Here is a 24,845-nt window from a genome sequence, read left to right on the forward strand (position 1 = left end):
AAACATTATCTAATAGAATGATATAACTATTAACATGAACTCAAATCTAGTTATAGTAAACAAAGTTAAATATAAAGAAAATGATAATCTCATGTCAGATAAGAACATATCTACACACAGTACTAATAGAAAAATGTATTTTTGAATACGATAAGGTCACATATAAAGCCTTCAGATTCCATAAAATTGTAATATAGAATGACCTTCACATCTCCAGATTTACACGAAACTTATATTTATTCCATGAAATTGAAATAGAGAATGACATTCACATCTTCAAATGTACACGAAACTTAGAAATATAGAACAAGAATAGAATACTAACCTCTTCAGTAAAATAACTATAATAGAAAGAAGGACGCCTTCGCCGAAAACTCGAAATAGGAATCAAAAGCCGAACTCCAACCCACAAACCTTTAGAAAACTCTCTTTTCTCACTTCTTAATCTGATGTTTTTTTTTTGTTGTTCTCTGATTTTCACTCTGTCTTTTTCCTTCTCTTTTTCTCTTTTTGCAGTGTCTGATAAAAGATAGTCCGTTCTTTTTCTGGGAGGGGGGATGAAGAGTCCATTAATAGGGGGATTCTTTGTGGGGGGGGGGGGGGGGGGGGGGGGGGGGAACGGTTAAAGTTATCAGATAGGAGAGGGAGAGATTTAAAATTTAAATTAATTATTTTTTTAAATAAAAGGTAATAATAATAATAGATAAAGATAACAATAATATATAAATAAAAATAAATAAATAAAATAATAATAATAATAAAAAATAAAATATCTAAAAATTAACTTTATTTAATTTATTCATTTTTAACTAAAAATTTACTAAAATGAAGTAAGATTTAAAATAATATCGGATCGATATAAATATTTAATATTCATAAATAAATTAAAATTCGAGGAGGATAAAAAATCACGTGTCTACATTTTTGACCCTCTTTGTGTGGAATCTCGAAGAGTTTTCATATAAAGAAGTAGACAAGATATGATTTTTTAGCCTGCAATTATTTAAAAGGTAAGGATAAAATAAAATTTAAATAAAAGAAAAAATATGACCGAGTCCTGGTTTTGGACTTTCTATCGATCCCGGGTTATAAGGGAATCAGGTCACGAGTAGTTCAAAGGTAACATGGTGAGAGAATGAATTAGACGTCGAGTGACATTTCGTTGAGTTTCTGGTTAATGACTTCTTCTTTTTACATTAAATGACTAATAAAATAAAAAATAAAAAATAAAAAATACAAATGAAAATTGCAATCTTTGGAATCTTGATTCAAATCTTCATGACTTGAATCTTGAAAAATCACCCTATTTTCAAGCAGGTTCCTGACTTGCTTTTCCTTTACCCTGTTTATTAGGCGAGCTCCTGGACTTTTTTTTCTTCACCCTATTTTTCAGGCGATCTCCTGGACTTACTTTTTCTTCACCCTATTCTTTAGGCGGGCTTCTAAAATTTCTTTTCTTCACCTTGTTTTTCAGGTGGACTCCTGAACCTTTTTTTGCTTCACCCTGTTCTTCAGGCATGCTCATGGACTTTCTTTTTCTTCACCCTGTTCTTCAGGCGGGCTCTTTAACTTTTTTTTTCTTCATCCTGTTCTTCAGGCGAGCTCCTGGACTTTCTTTTTCTTCACCCTGTTCTTCAGGTGGGCTATTAAACTTCCTTTTTCTTCACCTTGTTTTCAGGCGGACTCTTGGACTTCCTTTTTCTTCACCCTATTCTTTAGGCGGGCTCCTGGACTTCTTTTTTCTTCACCATGTTCTTCAGGCGGGCTCTTGAACTTCCTTTTTCTTTATCCTATTCTTCAAGCGGGCTCTTGGACTTCCTTTTTCTTCACCCTATTCTTCAGGCGGGCTCCTGAACTTTCTTTTTCTTTATCATGTTCTTCAGGCGGGCTCCTGAACTTTCTTTTTCTTCACCCTGTTCTTCAGGCGGACTCCTGGACTTTCTTTTTCTTCACCCTATTCTTCAGGCGAGCTCCTGAACTCAAAGTAAATAGTGAAACAGAAAAATAACATCTCATTCTTCAGGAGGGTCCTGAGCATAAAATAAATTTCCATTCTTCAGGTGGGTCCTGTGTAAAAATAAATTCTCATTCTTCAGGAAATTTCCATTCTTCAGGTGGGTCCTGTGTAAAAATAAATTTCCATTTTTCAAGAGGGTTCTGAGCATAAAAAATAAATTCCCATTCTTCAAGAGGGTCCTGAGCATAAAAAATAAATTTCCATTCTTCAAGAGGGTCCTGAGCATAAAAAATAAATTCTCATTCTTCAGTAAGGTCCTGAGCAAAAATAACTTCCCATTCTTCAGGAGGGTCCTGAGCAAAAAATAAATTTTTATTTTTCACACATAAAACTTTTTGCCCAGTTTGAATTGGAAAAATTTGTGTGTCACTGAATTTTAATGTTTTAAAAAATATAGTGAAAGAATAAATCAATGGTTGGAATAGCTTTAGTAAATACATCTCGCAAAGAATAAAATTTACCATAATCGAAATCTAGCATCGTGTGCTATAACCATGCTCCTTCTGTTGACATTATTGTGAAATTGCATCCTTTTATATGAAAATAACATTCCATCTCTGTTTCAAACAAAGAAAAATTCTGAGTTTTAAAACATGTGGTGGTTAGTTTGTGACATTTGGCTCTTGAAGTGACTGGTTTCGCACTTGTCATGCTCAACTCCTTTTTGACTCTTTGATAAATATTTGTTGACCTTTCATACTTCTGATCCAAATTCTGACTACTAAAATTCTTAATTCAAAGCATATTTCTTGTATGATGTTTCTGGATTTAACTACAATATACCTCTTATCTTTTCACGAGTCCAAAATTGTCAAATCACAATTATTCTTAGTACTTTATTTTACTTTGAAATGTTGTCTTTGTGCATCGACCCTTCGTCTTGCTTTGTACCATTGGTAGCAAGTTTTGAGTCCTTTGTCACTCAACTTGACACAAATTTGACTCCAAAATACACAAAAGATGACAATAATTTTTCATTTGATGACAAGGACACAAAAAATAAAAAATCAAAATAAAATAAAACAAAAGAAAAAAGAAAAAACAATAGGCATCTTTTTTTCAAAAATAAAAAGGAAAACTTATCTGAATGAGGAAACCGATTTCGATGATTATGACATGCATTTTGAATTAAACAACCTAATCTAGTTACACCAATCATTAACAACTTTTGTCCACTTATTGAATCTTGAAATTAAGTCAATCTGGAACTTGTTCCTTCTGGATAACAACCCTCCTTCGGCTAATGGCATCTCAATGGGTTTTTGCCAATGAACCTATCTTATTTTCATTTCTTTCTCAAGTCACAGTCGCCTTATAGTGCCCATAGGATTTTCACCAATAAGATATTTTTTAATTTTATTATTGATGAAAAATAACACGCAAAATATGAAATATCATGCACCTATAAGATGTTAAGCCTTGACATTCTCTAAGATTGATCTGAAGGTTTTTCTTTGGTTGTAACTTGACTTTTGGAAAGGGTTAGAAAGAAAGGGCGACATGAGGCTCAAAAATTTATATGACATTGGGTAAAGCATACAACTTTTGAAATCAACTTTTTAAGGAAATAAACTTTGCCCCAGTTTTATTTCATTCTGGGTAACTTGAAATTTTCTTTTGGTTGGACCGAACCCCAAAGTAGGGCTGCCTACGTATCTTGTCATGGAAAGAATCAGGTCAAACGTAGTTCAGGAATGTCATTCTTTCGCTTGATTTTGATTTTTTGATTGAATTTTTTCTTTTAACAATTTTTTTTTTCAACTTTAACAAAAAAAAATTTCAACTCATTTTTTTTTCAACTTTCTAACTTTAATTTGATTCCAAAAGAGGGGTACGAAGAAAGATAAAAGCTCAAAAGTGGTAAGCAAAGGTTGATATATTATTCGGATAGTAGAACAAAATGCCTTCATCCTTTCAATCTTTTAAAATGTAAGTACAAAACATACATAACATAATTATACATGAATATCATACATAATATCTTTTAACTACATTAGCATTGACCGGCATTCCTTTGATTTTGCCTTCTACATCAGTCAAATATAACGCGCCATTAGGTAACACTTTCTTCACCATGAATGGTCCTTGCAAATTAGGAGAAAATTTGCCTTTGACTTCAATCTGATGGGGGAGGATGCGTCTTAGTACTAACTAACCAGCTTCAAAATGTCTGTGACGCACCTTTTTATTGTATGCCCGTGCCATTCTTTTCTGGTATAATTGTCCATGACATACTGACATCAATCTTTTTTCATCAATCAAGCTTAATTGCTCTAATCGAGCCTTGACCCATTGATCATCATTGATTTCAGCTTTCACAACTACTCAAAGAGATGGAATCTCAATCTCTGTAGGTATAACTGGTTCAGTTTCGTACACCAATGAGTAAGGAGTTGCACCAATTAAAGTTCGAACTGTAGTAAGATAACCCAACAAAGCAAAAGACAACTTTTCATGTCATTGTCGGGATCCTTGCACCATCTTACGAAGTATTTTCTTTAGGTTCTTGTTGGTGACTTCTACAGCTCTATTTGCTTTTGGGCGATAAGGAGTTGAATTTCTATGCATAATCTTAAATTGCTGGCACACTTCTTGCATTAAGTGACTGTTGAGATTTGCAGCATTATCCGTGACAATTATCTTTGGAATGCCAAATCAACAAATGATGTTGGAGTGAAAAAAGTCTACCAATGCTTTCTTGGTCTCTGACTTAAAAGTTGCTGCTTCTACCCACTTTGTGAAATAATCAATAGCTACCAAGATGAACCCATGTCTATTCGAGGCCTTCGGTTCAATTGGTCTAATTACATCTATTCCCCAAGCCACAAAAGGCCATGGAGCAATTATTGTATGCAACTCAGATAGAGGGGAATGTATGAAGTCCCCATGTACCTAACATTCATGACATTTGCGAACGAAACGGATGGAATCTCGCTCTATGGTGAGCCAATAATAACCTGCTCGAAGTATTTTCTTTGCCAAAACATACCCGCTCATGTGTGGTCCACAAATCCTAGAATGTACTTTAGTCATGATTTCTGAAGTTTCTTTAGCATCTATGCACCTTAAAAGTCCCAAATCTGGAGTCCTCTTATACAAGATTTCCCCACATAGGAAAAATCCACTAGACAAACGTCGAATAGTTCTCTTTTGGTTACCATTGGCATGTACATGATATTTTCCAGTCTGAATATATTCTTTGAAATCATGGAACCATAGCTCCCCATTAAATTCTACTTCTACCATATTGTAATATGCATGTTGATCATGGATCTGTATATGCACGGGGTTAATATAAGTCTTATCGGGATATTGGAGCATCAAAGATAAAATCATCAACAATCTCATTATGATCTCTGAGAATATGCTTGAACTTTATTGATACAAATCGTTGACAAAGATCTTACAAACAACTTCGATATGGTAGGATTTTTGAATCACGAATCTCCCAATCTCCTTGGATTTGGTAGACTAGTAAGTCTGAATATCCTAAGCCCAACAGTTCTTGGATTCCTATATCAACAACTAATCTTAAGCCCAAAATGTAAGCTTCGTATTCTGCCATATTGTTGGTATAGTAGAATCAAAGTTGGGCTGTTACGGGATAATGTTGTTCTGATTCAAAAAAAAAAACTGCCCCTATCCCTACTCCTTTTATATTAGCAGCTCCATCAAAGAACAATCTCCAACCTGAGTGGCAATCATTAGAAATAACCTCATCAACAATAAGACCTCTTCATTCGAAAAGTAAGTCTTTAATGTCTCGTATTCCTTATCGATAGGATTTTTAGCCAAATGATCCACTAAGGCTTGAGTTTTCATTACAGTTCGTGTCACATAGGCAATATCAAACTCCGTGAGTAGCATCTGCCATTTTGCAAGTCTGCTTATAGGCATAGGCTTCTAAAATATATACTTTAAGGGATCCATACAAGAGGTGAGGTAAGTAGTGTAAGATGACAAGTAATGCTTCAACTTTTGTGCCACCCAAGTTAAGGCGCAACATATCTTTTCAAGAAGAGTGTACTTGGCCTCATAAGTGGTAAACTTTTTACTAAGGTAATAGATAGCCTATTCTTTTCTACCTGTGATATCATATTGACCCAATACACAACCAAAAGAATTATTTAACACAGACATATACAATATCAAGGGTCTGCCTGGCTCCGGAGGAACCAAAATAAGCGGATTCAACAAGTACCTCTTAATTCTATCAAATGCCTCTTGACATTCCTCAGTCCATTCAAGTTTAGCATTCTTCTTTAACAACTTGAATATGCGCTCACAGGTTGTTGTAAGTTGGGCAATGAATCTATAAATATAATTCAACCTTCCAAGTAAGCTCATCACCTCCGTTTTACTTTTTAGTGGAGGCAAATCTTGAATAGCTTTTATTTCTGAAGGATCCAACTCAATGCCGTATCGACTGACTATAAACCCCAACAGTTTTCCAGATGGAACTCCAAATACACCTTTTGCTGGGTTAAGTTTGAGATCATACCTTTGAAGCCTTTCAAAGAATTTCCTCAAATCTCTAGCATGGTCAGACTGCTCTCTTGACTTAATGATCATGTTGTCCACATAAACTTCAATCTCTTTATGCATCATGTCATGAAACATTGTGGTCATTTCCCTCATGTAAGTTGCCCCAACATTTTTTAATCTGAAAGGCATAGCTCGATAACAATATGTTTACCATGTCGTGATAAATGATGTCTTTTTTCGCATCTTCTGGATCCATGATAATCTAATGATACCCCGCATAACAATCCACAAAAGATGCAAGATCATTCTTGGCATAATTTTCCAACAAAATATGGATATTGGGAAGTGGAAAATTATCTTTCGGACTTGCTTTATTTAGATCATGATAATCAACACACATCCAAATTTTGCCATCTTTCTTTGGAGCAGGGATAATATTTGCCAACCAAGTAGGATATTGGGCCACTCGGATGACTTTATCCTTAAGTTGATTTGTAATTTCCTCATTGATTTTTACACTGATGTCAATTTTAAGCTTTCTTAACTTTTGCTTGACAAAAAGGAAAGCAGGATCAATTGGCAACTTATAAACTACCAAATCGGTGCTCAAATCAGGCATATTATCGTAAGACCACGTAAAGATGTCTTTGTACTCAAACAAGCTTCCATTGTAGTTTTTTTTTGTTGTGGTTGAGCATGTACACTTATCTTAGTCTCTCTAATATTTTCATGATCTCCTAAATTGATCGCCTCAGTTTCATCCAAATTGGGATTTGACTTATTCTCAAACTGTTTGAAGTCTTTGCTTATATCCTCAAATGCTTCCTCTTCATTGTATTCAACTTCTTTATTCATTATTTCATAATTAGATTAGTTTTTTAAATCTGGTTGACAATTCTTCATGCATGTCATATCATTAGAATCGGCATAGAAAGAACTGTATGATAGAAAATAAATAAGTAAATATTGGACACAAAATAAAATAAAGGGAAACTATACTTTATTTAAAGCAAACATAAAAAGAGTTTTAACCTAAAATACCAAGTTAAAGATATGAATTAAAATCCTAGAACGATTTAAATTATAGAAAGAAAAATAGAAAAACTACCAAGACTGAAGGAAAAACAAACTACTAAGACTCATTCACAGTAGGAGAGGAGTGACTTTCCAATTATTAAGCTGGACATCAGGGGCCCATAAACTGCACATCTGTCTTGCTGGTACCTTCCCCAATTTCAACCATATTAGCTTCAATGAACATGTTCTGGAAAAGGTCAATCAACTCTGTATCATTATTATTCATTGACTCTGCAGCAGACTCAACAACACTGACTTTGATGAAGGACTCGTGAAGTGGCGGTATCGGCTTGGTAAGTGACCATGACTCTTTCTTATGCTTTTTAGCCTTCTTTACGTCTTCAAAAGTGGGTTCGTATCCCAAACCAAAGGTACCGAGGTTCTCATGGATGTTTATTGGATGAGCCCTGCCTTGGAAAAACACCCCTAAACCTTTTCCTGATTCGAAACCATGCTTCAACATTTTATTCACTACCATAACAGATATTGAGGACAGCCGTGGTCTTGCGATAAGATTCCCCTCAAAGATATGCTCAACAGCCACTACCTCAAAAGCTTGATGAGTTAGCACTTTATATGCAATATCTGCTTCAATGAAGGAAATAGAGTAGTCTTTATACATGGATAGGTCTCTTTCACCATGAACAACTATCTCTTGCCTGTCATGTTCAAATTTGACCATTTGGTGCAACGTTGATGCAACTGCTCCAGCCCTATGAATCCATGGACTTCCCAAGAACATATTATATAAAGCATCAATGTTCAACAATTAGAAATCCATAGAAAAATTCACAGGTTCGATTGTCAATATGAACTCTATTTCCCCAATGGCATCAGTTTTTGCTCCGTCAAAACCTTTGATGCATATATTATTAGGTCGGATCCTTTCCATATTAACATTCAAATTTTGTAAAGTTGACATAGGACAAATATTAGAGCCTGATCCTCCATCAATCAACACTCAAGTGACGACGGAATGCTCATATTTCGCAGTAATGTATAGACCTCTGTTGTGTCCGATACCTTCTATAGGCAATTCATCATCTGAGAAAGTGATCTTATTTATATCAAGGATCCTTCCAACAACTTTTTCCAGCTGATTCACCTTAATTTCACTGGGAACACATACCTCACTTAGAATCTTCATTATGGCCTTGCAGTAATCTTCTGAATGTATCACTAAAGACAACAAAGAAATTTGTGCTGGCATCTTCTTCAACTGTTCTATAACAGAATATTCTGGCAATTTTATTTTCTTGAAGAATTCTTCAGCTTCTTCATCAGTAATTGGCTTCTTGACTATCATTCTTTCTTCATTGCCTTGTTTATTCTTTCTTAACTCTACTGGGGCATAACATCTCCCAGATCGAGTTAATCCCCCTATTTCATCTACATCTTCAATTATTTCTTTCTATTTGTGCATCACCACAATGCTATCGTAATTCCAAGGAACCGCCTTGGTATTAACTATAGGCAGCTGTGACACTGGTTTAATAACAATAGGAGCTATGAGAGTTCCTTTTATGATTAAAAGAGGCTTAGTGGTTTTTCCAGGAACAATGAGCTTTGGTTTTATTTGACCTGACCCAACACTTTCTAGAATCTTTTTCCCCACGACCAAAGAAACTTTCGATGATTCAGATTTTACTGTCACCTCCCCCACTTTTGTAGGTTTTTCTTTTGGCAAATCTATAGCATTTGTTGATTTTTCCAAATCAGTTTTAATTTTAATGATCGGCTTAAAGAAAATCGCAGCATCTTTACCACTGGGTATCACTTCGAGCATGTTTGTTTCATTATGATCTGGCAACGGATTTTGATTAACATTCGGAGCATCTGGACTTTGTACCATGATCTGTTGTGTGTCAATCAACTCTTGAATAGCTTTTTTTAGGTACCAACATTTCTCTGTGTGTGTACTGGAGTATTAGAACAATATGCACATCTTATGGAATAATCTAAGTTTTTCGGTGGAGGATTCAGAATCCTTCTCGTGATTGGGCTTTAAACATTCATGTCCCTCAATCTTTGAAATAAGCTTGCGTAAGATATTCCAATGGGAGTGAAATTATCTATTCCCATGTTAGCCATCTTGAAGTCTGCTCTAGGCTGAAAAGTGGATCTAGGGGGACCTTGTCGAATTTTTGGGATTGGAGGACGATTTTGGATGGCTGGTGCACGCCATTGCGGGTATGAAGGAGCCCGAGCATATAGTTGCACATTGTAAATTGGATACTGGGGGATGGAATAAAATACAATGGGTTTTGTGTGTATGGCTGACGCGCAGTTCTCCATTTTGTCATGGACTTGGCACAACAGTTGCCACATCCTTCTTTCTTTTCTTTCCCCCAAAACTTCTTGAACCACTTTGAATTGCCTGTGTTGTTTCTTTCAAAACAGCTTGGCTGATAATCTTTCCTGACTTAATTCCATTCTCCACCATCTCTCCAACTTTAATAACTTCAGCAAATGTGTTTCCAATAGTAGAAAGTAAGTGATGGAAATAATCAGGTTCTTAAGCTTGCAGAAAGAGATCGAACATTTCAGATTCCTTTATCGATGGTCTGACTCTTAAAGCCGGCTCTCTCCATCTGACAGCATATTCTTGGAAATTTTCAGTCATCTTTTTTCTTATATTGGCCAGCGTAGTATGATCTGGCACTATCTCAATATTATATTGAAATTATTGAATGAAATCCCGAGCCATGTCATCCCATATGTACCAACGAGAAATGTCTTGGTCAATAAACCATTCAGAAGTTATTCTTGTCAGGCTTTCTCCAAAGTAAGCCATTAATAATTTTTCTTTCCTCATGCTCCCCTTAATTGATTGCAGAATATTTTTAGGTGAGCCACAGGATCGCCATGATCTTCATATTTGTTAAACTTGGGCATTTTGAACCCCATCGGCAAATGGATATCTTAAAATATGCGCAAATATTTATATGAAACACTTTGGTCCTCCTAATCCTTGCATATTTCTCATACTATGCTCCAAGCTTCTTACTTTCCTAGCCTCTCCTCTTGTTCCTCATTCTTAACAATCTTCTCAATCACGATAGGAGAATCGTGTTGGTGAGCATGATAATGTGGATTTTGGGGTTTGAAAGTCATTTCAAGAGGATACAACAGATCATGACTTGGTTCCCCCATACTCTTTTGTACTGTCGATTGAAGACCCGCAGTAGTTGGTGCAACAGAAGTAAAAAGCAGGTTATTTGTCACAGACAGATTTGGTGGGTGCATGGTAGAAGTACCTACAACGCCAGACACATTAGCATATGGGTCGAATCCAGGCGGGTAAAATGGATTGCTAGTTTGAGCTTGAGCAGGATTTGGATCATTCATATTCGCAAGTCTAGGGATTGAGGAGAGCAGGGCTTATCCATTTAACCAAGCTTGGTACAGTTCCGCCATCTGTTGTTTCTATAACTTAACCTCTTCCATTGATGCTAATTCTGGCGAAATCAACTGATTTTGCTCCTCTTCACTGTTAGACCCTACACCCTCTTTGCGGGTCATTTTTTCTTTTTCCTTGTATCTGGTGTTGTACGGATGTGATGCCAGTTTAAACCACAAACCAACCACCAACTACTTTATCTTTCTGTGACCAAGTAGCAAACAGGTGAGTGTTATATATTTAACACATTATAATATAACGTTGTATGTTATGCTTCTAGATGCATTTCCCAACCTATCACAGAAGGCCTTATGTTTCATCCCATTTTTTCTAGGCGCACTTTTTAGAAAAATTTTGATCAAAACCTTTGAGGGTTGCCTACGTATCATGCCAGAACATGAATCAGATCTTGTGTAGTTCAAAAAAATTAACAAAAAGATTGATTCTTTTTTTTTAAGAAAATAAATAAAGTAAGTGAAGTAAATTTTATATAATATATATAGAAATAAATGGTCAATTTCATTACATTCCATAATTTTCACATACAAATACGATAAAATGAATGACCCAACTCCTAAGATAAAACCTACTAACCGACATCTGACAATAAAACTAAACTTAAACAAATACAATTAGCTACAAGATATAACATCTGAACAAGGAGTTTTTAAACTGAAACTGAAAAATATGAAAAAGGAAACAACTAACCACTCATACAACTGAACCCCAATGTCTCAAAGTCTTCAACTGATTCTTTTAGCTTCAACATGCTCAATCAAGGAGACTTCGGCTTAATATAACCTCCCAAACCCAAGTATATGTCCTCCAATGAAGTAGTGAGATGATGTGCGAAGGCTGGTACTTGTGCTAAAAAGTTTTCACTATCCAACTGCTGATAATCCAAACCTATTCTGGCGGTATCCTGTGCTACACGGCGGACCTTCACTCAAAGGAAACTAAAGGCCTGATCCTATTCTTGGGCCTGTTGATCTCGGGAATCAACCATCTCTCTTGCACGCTGTTCACGAGCAGAAGCAACCTCTAACTGTTCTCTCAATATCCCTGTTTCATGGATCCACTGAGATCTCTCTCGATCAAATTCTTCTTACATGTTCTTTTCAACTTCTCACAACTGCTGTCGACGAGATGCGACAAGTTCTGCAATGTGTGACCCCGTAGTGGTAGCCAGTTTGATTTGTCCCCAAAGTGCAACCTCAATATCAGCTGACTTAGCTTTCTTTTTAGCAAATTGTCTTTGTTGTTCTTCTATTATTGCCCTGGCATGCTCTAATTCTGCTCTCAAAGCTTGGTTGGCCTCATGATATTCTCACATGACTCTCTCAATCCCTATTCTGATTGCAGCTTCTTGATCTATAGGTCCCTTAACCATTCTTTCTAGTTTGACTGGTGGACTCGACTGTTCTTCAAACCATTCACGATAGTCTAGGTGTACTTCTCCTTTCTCACGCTCTACGACCATTGTTTTAATTCCCATGATACGACAACCATCCCAAATCTGCTAGGCCAATCTCTCTGTAAGTGGAATCTCTGGTCTGACCTCAAATACAAACTCGACCATATTTTCTGTTATGGGAATTACTTGACGTCTGTCGAGCTGACGTAGGACCCTTAATGGAACATACGACTGAACATCCCTAATACCCATTAATAACAAGAACGACGGAAAAGTGGAACTATATATGACCTGCCTCCAGGGGAACCAAGGGAGATTCCAAGACGAAAAAGTTTATCCCAATCTCTAATTCCTTCTAGACACTTATATTTCTCCATCTTTTTCTTGTAATCGTTGATATGATTGAATCTTTTAGGATTAAACCTTTCCACTGTTGGATGTAGATAAAGATGCTCCACAATCTACATCTGTAGCAAGCTATTACATCCTTCGAAAAAACTCTTTCCTTTCTGACAAACGGTCGGAGCACGGTAAATATCGGCCAAGATTATTAGTACCATGGTGTAATCTTTCTTAATCAGTATCTGTACCACTCCAGCTAAACGAATATTAATTTTTCTCTCTTTCCTCGGGAAGACCATAGTGCCTAAAAAGGCTACCATGAATGCAAACCGTCTATGAACTTTCCAAGCCTCAAAACTTCCCTTGTTACAGAGTTGTTTACCGAACTCCTCAAACCCCTCCTGTCTTCCATATCTTTCATACAAAAACTGCAAGGAGACCTAACCTTTTTTCATTGATTCTTCTTTTGAGTTACGTATGTTCATGAGCTTACAGAATTTGTTTATCGAGATGAGTCTAGGGGCTATAAGTTTTTTCCAATACAAATCCTCATATCCAACATAGCCCGCTATCTCCTCTAAATTTAGTGTCAACTCGAAATCTGAAAAATGGAATACTTTGTTTCTCAGGTCCTAGAAATTCAGCAATGTATCAATCACCTCCCTATTTGGGTTGATTGTCATGATACTTGTAAAAAAACCCAAATACTTATGTATCTCATCATAATCGAATGTATCCATTTCGTTCCACCATAACCAAAGTTGCAAAGGGGTACAATCCACAACCTGAAGCGGTACACTCCCATCCCTCTTTCTCTTTTGAAGCTTTCCACGAACAAGAGGAGACATTTTATACCTATTGACAGGGACATGAGATTAATAAATGTTTATACTTAGGCAGAACTTAATTTATTAATTTTTGAAATTTTTTTTTAGCTTGAGTCGTGAGAACTAGTGCGACCATTAAATTGGGACTTAAATGCAAAGAATGATTTTATTAAAAATGAAAGTGAGGGAAACATGAATGACAATATTTTTTGGGGAAAAGTACTTATTTAAATCGACTCTATCAAAAATTTTGCAATAATAGACCTCTAGATAATTTTAACTATATGTTTGGGAGAAGATACCACTAAGTATACTTAAAAGAAAAGGAAAATAAAATAAAATGACTTAGAAAGAAAGAAAGAAAAATGATTGTTTTATGTATAAAGTTGCATAAAAATTTTAGCCTCACGACCCCTAAAGGGTCAGGACTGTTAGGATTTGTATTAAAGCTAATTTTGAGGATAAAAAAGAAAAAAGAAAAAAAAATAAAGATAATAATATTCATAAAAATAATTATTTTTTGATTTTATTATTTTTTCAAAAATATCCTTCAACAAATTTGTGAATAAATATATTTTTTTCAAAATACAAGGTCGTATCCCAGGCAGGATTTCCTACGTATCTCACTAAAGAGTGAGAATCAGACCCTCGTAATTCATAAAAAACTGTATTGTTGTATATTTTAATATTTTCTTTCTTTTTTAAAAAAATAAAATTTTTCTTTGAAAAATGATTCACTAAATTTGAGGATAATTTAATCTCTTGCATTTTAAAGTTGCCTAAAAGCCAGTCAACAATCAAATAGCCTTCCAAACAAATGTCAAAGAGCACGTAAGATGCACATGTTAGTCAAAAAGGGACACCTGTCCTAGACAGATCCGACCCCTGTGCCGAGTCCCACTAAGTCAAATATATATGATGTAAATAAAGCGGAATCTAATAGGGATAACCAAATTCTGAGTTTTCAGTTCTTTTAAGTTTAAGTCTAATAGGGATAGGTGTCTAGACTGGCTTACCCGAGCGGACACTCGAGTCGAGGAGGGACAACTTGTTCGGTAGTAGGGCTACTCCGACTTTGTTATCGATCCGAACCCCACCTAATATGTGTGACTATAATCCTTCACCAGGTGCCTTGACACTCCGGCTATCTCAAAAAGAAGGTAGGATGCATGCGTTGCATTCCTTTTATCCTATTTCAGAGACTCAGAGGAAGATGCGTGAGAGAGGACAGTTTATAAATACAGTTCAAATAATGTCAAAGCAGTAAATGAGCGACAAGTAGCACATAAGGCCAACAAACACAATATTAAAATAATTAAAGCAGGTAAAGTCAATATTAAAAACTCAAATTCTTATATTGTCCCCAGCAGAGTCGCCAGAGATGTCACACCCTTTTTACGCTCGAGGTCCGAGTCAAAAGGGTCTTTCCAATTAAAGTGACGATTTTGAATAGGGATTAATTGATTTACAGAGTCGCCATTTGAAATCGAGTTATGGTGTTCCAAGTCACCTTTTTGAATCCCTAATCAAAAGGAAATGACTCTTTTATTTGGTCTGCGAAAACAAAAGATCAGGTAAGGAATTTTGGTTGACCGAGGGGAAGGTATGAGGCACCATTCAAATTCCGTGGTTCTAGCACGGTCGCTTTTATTGACTTATCTTGACTTAAATTATTTTGCTAAATTATGTTAAGGGCCTAAGTTTGTTCATTTTTAATATCTAAAATTTGTCTATTATCTTATTTAAATAAATCGGTGAAAAGTTAATTTTTAAAAAGTATTTTTCAAGGTGCATTATTGCATCCTTGAATTTTAAAATATCTCGAAAAGATGCATACGCCACATTCTTTAATTGAGATGAATATTTTAAATGGGTTTAAACTTTCCTAACATTAAAGGCGTTGGTTTTTCTCTTGTAAACTCGAGACGATTTTTCTTATTAATGTTTCCTCTTTCTTCTCAAATTTACAATGAGTTTTGGGTTAATCCGGAACTTATCTTACACCCTTACAAATGTTAATGAAATATTTAGGGTCTTGAATTTTCATGGCTCAAATTCCATTTTTCTAGAACTTCTATTGATTAAATAATGATCTGATTCAAATCAGGTTAGTTCAACTTCATGTCCGATAGAAATTCATTAAAAATAAAAAAAGTAGAAACAACCAGATCTAAATGATAGTATATAATATCTTAACACCAAATTGTGGCACACGAAGAAAGAAATAAAGAAACGAAATGCCGAAAATAAATATAAAAATAATTTTCATTTTTATAAAATAAAATAAATAAATAAAAATATGTTGAGTATAACGTGCCCAGAAATACACTTATTCTCACCTAACCCAAGCAAATCTAAACTCCACGAGGAAAAAAAAAAGATATTTTCAATTACAAAATCTTTATAGATACACAACTAAAATAGTTTATTTCATTGACCTTAGGATCCCAACTAATTATTTTGACACTATATATCACTGCAAATATATATATTATTAAAAGGTCATAATTTGCTAAGATATGCCAGCAACCTAGTAGTATAATAACTTAAAATGTCATTAACTTACGAAAACACATGCAAATGGAGAACTCCCATATCTTTAGATTTTCAAAATAATACATAAAGGAGGAGAATACTTAACCAAACAAAACAAAACAAAATGATAAGAGCATAACAATGACTTATCTTTACACAAAAAAAAAACAAAAACAAAATTCTTATCTTTTTCTTAAGTGCTCTTTTCATAACTTGTTTATACATTTAGCAAGAACGACCTAGACGTGAAAGACTTACTAAAAGAAAACTTATTCTAAAAGGGAATGACCGCATGCTTCAGATAAATAGCTTAAGTGAAGAACAAAAAATTTTTAAAAAAATCCTTATTATTCTTTAAATAAACTAACCTAATTATTATCTGAAAAGAAACACATATCATTTGAAGGTTTTCAAAGAAAGATTTATTTTTTTAAAACAACTAATATCAAGACATAAACCAATTCCGAAATGATTTACACAAATACTTGATAAACATTATCTAATAGAATGATAAAACTGTTAACATGAACTCAAATCTAGTTAAAGTAAAGAGAAAAGACATTCCCCCCTGAACTTGTCCTCCCAGCTTATTTTAGCACTTAAACTTAACTTTCGTTTATTTACCCTCCTTAACAACTTTCAAGTGAACTAAAAATTCACCCCTTATGGCTAACGTGGTAAAAAAAACATGAGTGAATTTTTTTTTAAAAGGGCCCACTTTATTGTTATTATTATTATTATTATTTATATATATTTATATATACATATATATAAAATTTAAAAAAATCAAGAAAAGGCATGTCTTCTTCAACAGAAGACATTTTCATCTTTTTCTCACTCCCCTTCCCCACCCCATCCCCAACACTCCATTTTTTCATCTTCTTCATATCCTCACCCCGTTTCTTCGTAATCCCCTTCCTATCAAGTTCTAATTGATCCAAAATTTTATTTTTCGACAATCAAGAAGGCTTCAAGATTGATGAACAAGTTTGGTTCTTGACCAAGAATTTCATGTCATACGAATACCATCTATGCCATTTCTGAATTTGGGACTGTTTATACCATTTTTGTTGACATTTTTGAGTAAAAGATTGAAAATTTGGAAGTTTTGGGATTTTAGGTCTTGGTTAATGTAAAAAAATTTGGATTTGAGATTTTGTGTATTGATGTGTTTTTGTGATCATGTACTTGTATTTAGTCCATTGTTGAATTTGCTCAAGTTAATTTTTCATTTGATGAAGAAAATTTTTTTATTGAAAAGCTTGTAACAATGGTGAAAGAAAGAGAAAAAAAGGGTGTTTTTATGTGAAGAAGAAGAATAAGGAGGAGGACGGGTGGGGGGAAGCGGCTGGAAGAGCGGGGGAGGGGGGAAAGGGGTTGGAAAAGTGGAGGGGCGGAAGGGAGGAGGGGGGAATCTGATCTGAAGAAGGAGGACTGGGGGTGTGAAGAAAAAAGATATTTCTTATGTGAAAATGACATGGTTCTGATGTGACACTGATTTGACAATGACGTAGGGTGTGTGTACTTCACTCTCCGTAGTGAGAGTGGTATAATTTTTTTAGAGTGAAAAAAAATTCACTTTAAAGTTATTAAGGGGGGTAAATAAACGGAAGTTAAGTTTAAGTGCTAAAGTGAGTTGGGAGGACAAGTTCAGGAGAGAAAAGATGTCTTTTCTCTAAAGTAAACAAAGCTAAATATAAAGAAAATGATGAATATCAGGTCAGATAATAATATATCTACACACAGTAATAATAAAAAAATGTATTTGAATATGATAAGGTCACATATAAAGCCTTCAGATTCCATAAAACTGTAATAGAGAATGAATGACCTTCACATCTCCAGATTTACACGAAACTTATATTTATACCATAAAACTAAAATAGAGAATGACATTCACATCTCCAATTTACACGAAACTTAGAAATATAGAATAAAAATAGAATACTAACCTCTACAGTAAAATAACTATAATAGAAAGAAGGTCGCCTTCGTCGGAAACTCAAAATAGGAACCAAAAGTCGAACTCCAACCCACAAACCTTTAGAAAACTCTCTTTTCTTACTTCTTAATCTGATTTTTTTTTGTTGTTGTTCTCTGATTTTCACTCTGTCTTTTTCCTTCTCTCTTTTTTCTCTTTTTGCAGTGTCTAATAAAAAATAGTCTGTTATTTTCTGCGGGAGGGGGCGGGGGGTGTAAAGAGTTCATTAATAGGGGGATTCTTTGGGGAGGGGGGGCGGTTAAAGTTATCAGATAAGGGGGGAGATTTAAAATTTAAATTAATTATTTTTTTTAAATAGAAGGTAATAATAATGATAGATAAAGATAATAATAATAAATAAATAAAATAATAATAATAATAATAATAATAAAATATCTAAAAATTAACTTTATTTAATTTATTCATTTTTAACTAAAAATTTACTAAAATGAAGATTTAAAATAATATTGGATCGATATAAATATTTAATATTCATAAATAAATTAAAATTTGGGGAGGATAAAAAATCATGTGTCTACAGTGCCTATACTATTGTGGAAACCATTGTCTTCCAAAAGAAGTATAGAAAAGGATGGCACTACTGGTCAGAAATAATTCACACCGGAATATGGTAAAAGACTATTTACTCCTTATTGAATTATTTTTATCACTAATCATTTTGTTTAAGATGTTGCCAAGAGTATCCGAGAGGATGAAAATCTCAAAACAAAATCACTGGTGCTGATGACTCCAAAAAGAACGTGGCACAACATGAAATTTTTTCTTAGAAGCGAACTGTCCGAAGAGGAGTATCAAAATCATTGGATGCAAGCTAAAGGATGACTTCCACAGCATCAAGACACAACCCTATTATAAGACATGTGGGTATTTGGTATTTCTGGTTTTAGTTTTACTTTTGGGCCGCTTCTAAACTCGCCCTGGAAGTACCTTTTCTTTTCTTTCAAATTCAACTGACAATACTCCTAGGGCCTTGGAAATTATGTCCTAGTAAATTATTACCTATGGATGTGAATAGCTCCACATTCATGGTTAATAGGGTACAAGTCTCTTTTCTATAGCTCGTCTTACTTGTCACTCATCCCAAGCAAAAGGGTGTTTTTAAATAAAAGACTATCGTTTTACCGATCGAGTTGAACTACAAGTAATCTAATTTCGTGAGTTCTTGGGATATGTAGGTTAGGCTCTATATGTAAAACTCGACTACATTCCAAACTCCCATCAATCCTCTTATTCTCCAGCTTTTTGGTTTTGCCAAATTTCAAAATCAGAATAGCTTGTGATTTTCTTAAAAATTGTTCTTAAAAATCAAGCTTTATGAACTACAGGTGGTTTGAATTCTTATTCAATCTGAGATATGTTGGAAACCCAATATCAAGGTCCAATCATAACTCCATGAAGCTCGTATCAAAATCAACCAATTTTGAGAAACGAATTTATGATCAGATAAAATTACAAATATCAAACTCCATTTTTCCAGGGTTACTTGCATTCACCCTACCCAAAGGGAAGGGGTAGTTATTGACAACTAATCTTGGTTCTCTTTGACTAGGTTTAATTCTGAGTTGCTTTGATTTTAAATAAAATCAAAATAATTATTTTATCTGGAGAAAAACTTTTTGAAATATGTATTTGAGTAAATTTTATCATTTTAAATAGAGATTATATATTTATGTATTCATATATACGAGATTGTATAATTTTGTTACTTAAGAATTATTTTATCAAAAATTAACTTTTAATTAAGACTCGTCTTGAAAATTAGTTCAGTTAGGTAAATCCTGATTTAAATATATTTTATTGTTAAAATGAATTACTTTGAAAAAAAATATTGGTTTTATAATCCAAGATACTTGGGATTAGCAGTTGTTAACTTATTTCAAACTTTGATTCAATTTAGCCAATCGATTAAATTTTATCTTAACTGAAATTAAATTGGCCAAAATTGCAATGTAATTGGCTAGTCGATTTTCAGTTTGGTTTAAATTTAAATAATATTGAGTAAAATTTCAGTTGGTAATTTATTTTAAAAAATAGCCTAATCTCTACCCCTTCTAAATTATTCTACCTAACCCATTCTATAATAATAATCCAGTCTTGATTCCTTAAACCAACCCGGCCCACCACCTTATAACCCCTTCTTACCAACCCATTAAATCAACAAGGCCAAACCCATCGATAGCCCCTTAAACTTGTCTCTGAAATTCACTTAGGCCCCTAAACTAGGGCTTGTGCCTATCAAACCCCTAAACCCCCCCCCCCCCCTCTAGTTTTGTTCCTATTGGGCATTTTTTGGCCAATCAGCTAAAATGTCAAGTGTGTAATACACACGCAATGATGTGGTAAAAAAGGCTAATTAGAAACTACCATGTGGCATTATGGTCCATTAATTATGAAAAATTAATTATAATTTTTTTTTTTTAAAAAAAGGTTCCTTCAAATGTCCCCCAACCCACCAGTCCCCTTCAACCCCTTTACCCCCACCCCCACCCCCACCACCCCCCATGCCACCCCTTCCATTTTCTTCTCCATTATTTACCAAAGATGATTTAAAAAACACACACACACACACGCTGGTACACCCGCTCCCCCCTCCTTTCACCCTTCCATTCTTCTTCTCCATTGTTCTGCAAGAAGGAAGTAGAACTTAAAAAAAAAAAAATCTTCACTTTCAGCAAGCTGCAGAACTTAAGAAAAAAAAAAAGTTCTCATGATACTTTGTCCATGAAGGATAACATTCCCCATTATATTAGATTTGAGTTATTTAAGTTCATAAACATGTAATTTTGAACAATCTTGAAATTTTGAAGTTAATTTTTCAGCGAGTCTCGCCGGAAAATGCATTCGAAAATGGTTAAAGAAGATGATGACTGAGGTCGTGGTTTGTAAAGGAAGATGATGACGATGAAGGGTTGTGAAGAAGATGATGAAGGGGGGTGCGAAGAAGACGATGAAGGGAGGGCAGTGAAGAAGACGATGAAAGGGGGGGGTCTGCTTTTTTTTTTTTATTATTATTATTAAGAAATTCTAATAATTAAAAATAATATTAATAAATAATTTAAATATAAATTTTTTAATTAAAAAAAAGTAAAATATTATTTAATTTACTGTTCACGCGCTCAAGGAGAGTGTAACATACTCTCCTTGCCAATTGAGCATTTTGTGCCTGATAGGTACCAATTTTAGCACTTGAGGGGCCTGATAGGTACAAACATTAGTTTAGGGAGCTATGTGAATTTTCGAAACAACTTTGAGGTCTATCGATGGGATTTGGCCAATCAACAACATACAACAACAGAGTATAATATCAATACTTGACATAACCCAATAACAATATCGAACAACACCAGCAACAACGTTCAATTACAACGACACCAACGAAACACCAAAACCCCTTTTCCCTCTTCTTTTTCTCTTTTCCCTCCCCTTTTTCTCTTTTCCCTCCCACGAACATGTTAATCGCACATGAGGGCTTGTACCAAGCACGAAACATTCTAAAAATGCTTAGGTGGCTCCTCCAATGTTCAATTTCTGTAATTTTGGGCAAAATTATATGAATTCGTTCACACTTACGCAATTTCCATTGGTTCTTGAAGAAATTTTGATTTTTCCCAATTTCTTTCCATCCTAATTCATCAATTTAGTGCCGATTCTTTGCTGTCGACCTTATCCCACTTTTGAAATTCAAGTTTCACATCAAAATTCCTAATTTATCCCTCAGTTTTCCCCTAAAATGATTCCTATTTTTTCCCTATAGAGGTGAGGATTTTTGAAAAAAAATTGGAGGTTCTGAAGGCGCATGTTTCTAACTTCATGTAACCAAAATTCTCGAGTAATACAACTCAAAAAATCAACCCTCGACGAACTCGTTTGAGCTCCATTGGATAAGAATCAAGTGTGGGTGGGTCCTAGTCCCATATCGTTACTCTGAAATAGGCATCTTTTTTACTTTCCTTCTTCAAATAGTGTGACTGAAATTTATAGCACCACCACGATTTATTATTGAACGTATCAAATCATTTGACTCAATAAGTGGACTGGTCTTGTTGATTATATGTCTGATGTAGTGGCGGTCTTAAAATTAAGGATTAAAGTTAATTTGTCAGCATGTTGTCGAAAAGCCTTGAGCTTTATGGAATTGTGCACTTGTTTTATGTTGTTTTCATAACTGTATTACTATGTCGTGCTTATAGAAAACTAAAGCATGAAACTTCTATTGATTTGTTTTGGATGTATGAATGTCGGTTTAAGTGCTAGTTTCTAGTGGTTCTTATTTTTTTTATGTTTTTTAGGTGCATAATAACTATTTTTATTAAGATGAGTTAGGGTTAAGGAGAGACCTTGAATGTGTCTATCTGATTCTTCCTAACTGTTCTTATGTCCAAGATACTCGTCTTCTTCCTACATGCGTATAAATTATTCACGGACAGATCACATATGTTGTGAAGGGTATCTAAAATGCTTTAAGTTTCTACTTTTCTAGGGCATACCTTTAGCTAGCTTTATCATGGAAATTAATGGCGATGTGATTAAATATTCATATTTCCCTTTCCCAAAAACTCAAATATGTAACAATTTCTTTAAAATGTTGAATCTGGAATACTATGTGCAAGCATACAGTGAGGACTAACGTTGTTTTGCCTTGAACGTGTGTCATTACATCGTCATCTTGATAATATTAAGACCATGTGTGTCTTTACTAATTAACTGATACATTTAAGAAATGATAGATGCATGATCTTGACCTATTCTTGAGTAGTTGAGTCCTTACAAATATGAATGGATTTGGGCTAAGTAACATCATTCTAATGTGCCTTGTTTAGAAAGTTGGTCTTGATGAATTCTTCACGGTGAGATTTTCTTTACTCCGATAAAGAAGTTTATTATGTGGGTATTGATTTAGTGGAAGTTGAAAAAAAAAAGTTTTGTTATGTGTTTTGTCTTCTCTTTTGCTTCTTTTAAATGATAATGCTCATGACTTGTCCTACATTGAAACACTCAAGAATGTGGCCTCGCAAAAATTTTTGGTTGATTGGTGACGATCACGATAGGTGTTGTGTTGTATCCTTGTTGTGTGTTGTTTCTAATTTTTGTAAAGGTTGCCTTGGTGCATGTTGATGTGTTAACTTGTGTTTATGCTTGCCTCGCCCCTCATTTGAGGATGCATGGTCCAAGCGGGGGAGAATTGAAACACCTAGACTTTGAACCACTAAAAAATAACTCCTTTTGATGTCTCTGGGGTGGGTACGATTGAAGGGCTTGAGTCGTGCCCTTGGTCACGACTTGTGCCCTTCTCCCCCTCCCCTTTAGTACCTTGAGTAGTATGTTAAGGTAACATACTATCTCCTATACGACAAAGCCATTCCTTGGTCGTAGCCATGCATACGAGCCGTATACTACAAGGTCGTATGGAGTGAAAACCAAACCTAGAATGGACTGTTTTTGTTATGGGTGAAGTTCACGATTGGGGAATGAGCCGTACCCTTTGGCTATGACTCAAAGGTGCCCTCTCGTACCCACAATAGTGTGGTTGACCTAGGAGAAGCATAGGGTATGAGTCAGGGTACCAATCGTACCCTAGGTCACGATTGCCACATGAACCGTATGGGGGAGTCGTACCCCTGCACAAGTGTACTTTCCAGCTTTTTTCGTTAAGGACCTTTTGGCCATTTCCTTTGCCTAAAACCCTAGTTCCTTTCACTATATAAGGCATGGTATCCTCCTAAGTTTTCATTTACAAGACTTAAACGTTCCAAACACTCTAAAAAAGTTCTTGGAGCAAGATTGGAGGCTAGGGTTTGGAGGGTGTTCATCTAATGGCAAGAAGGAGTCAAGGTTGTTGGTGTGTCATCTTGTTTAAGGCATGTACCTCTTCCCCTTTCTAAATAACTCTAAACCTATCTATTTCACACTTTGATTAGTAAGTGTACATGATGGTTTTGAAATCAATTCAAAAGGGTTTTATTGCCTAATGATGAACAATGTTGACTATTACTTAAACTTGTGTATATATATGTTATTGTTGGTGTTTTGCATGTGTGGGTGCTTGTTGTTTGTATTCTAACCAATGAGTCTTGATAAACCCTAATTTTGATGATTGTTTCTTTGGAATATAGCTTTGGTAGAGGTATGTACACAAGATGTTTGTGAAAATGTCTAAGTGAAATGTCTAGTTACATGTTGATGATGTATTGAGTTAGGGCAATGGCCCGATGAGCATAAATGATTGGTAAATGGTATGTTAAAGTAATTGTGAGACATGTATTATGTATTTGATGTTATTGTTGGGATAATGGCTAATAAGGGTTTGAAACCCTAACCATGAAAATGAACTTGTTATGTGTGTTGAGCTTAAATGTGGTGAGAATATGGTGAAAGCTTGCTAATGAATTGTGAATGGTTATTTGGGTCTTGGTGACCATAAATAAAACTAAAGATGTGTTGAGTCAAGGCATGTGGCCTATTGAAATGATCAATGGTTAAATAGTTTTGTGAAGGTCAAATGTGTATCTATTGAATTGGCCTATTAGACATGAATGAGTCATGATAATTCTAAATGAATGTGAATACTTGTGGATGGTTGGTAAAGGCCTTGTTGGCCATGTATTAAGTTATCATGATTATGAATGCTTGTTAAATGGTTGCTGTGAACCTTGTTAATCATGTAATGAATTAACATATGGCTTGGAATGGTGTGATGGCTTTATAAGTATGAATGGTTGGTGAGTGATATTGTGTTGATGTTGTTG

Source organism: Capsicum annuum, chromosome 7 (assembly GCF_002878395.1).
Source record: "Capsicum annuum cultivar UCD-10X-F1 chromosome 7, UCD10Xv1.1, whole genome shotgun sequence".
Lineage (NCBI taxonomy): Eukaryota > Viridiplantae > Streptophyta > Magnoliopsida > Solanales > Solanaceae > Capsicum > Capsicum annuum.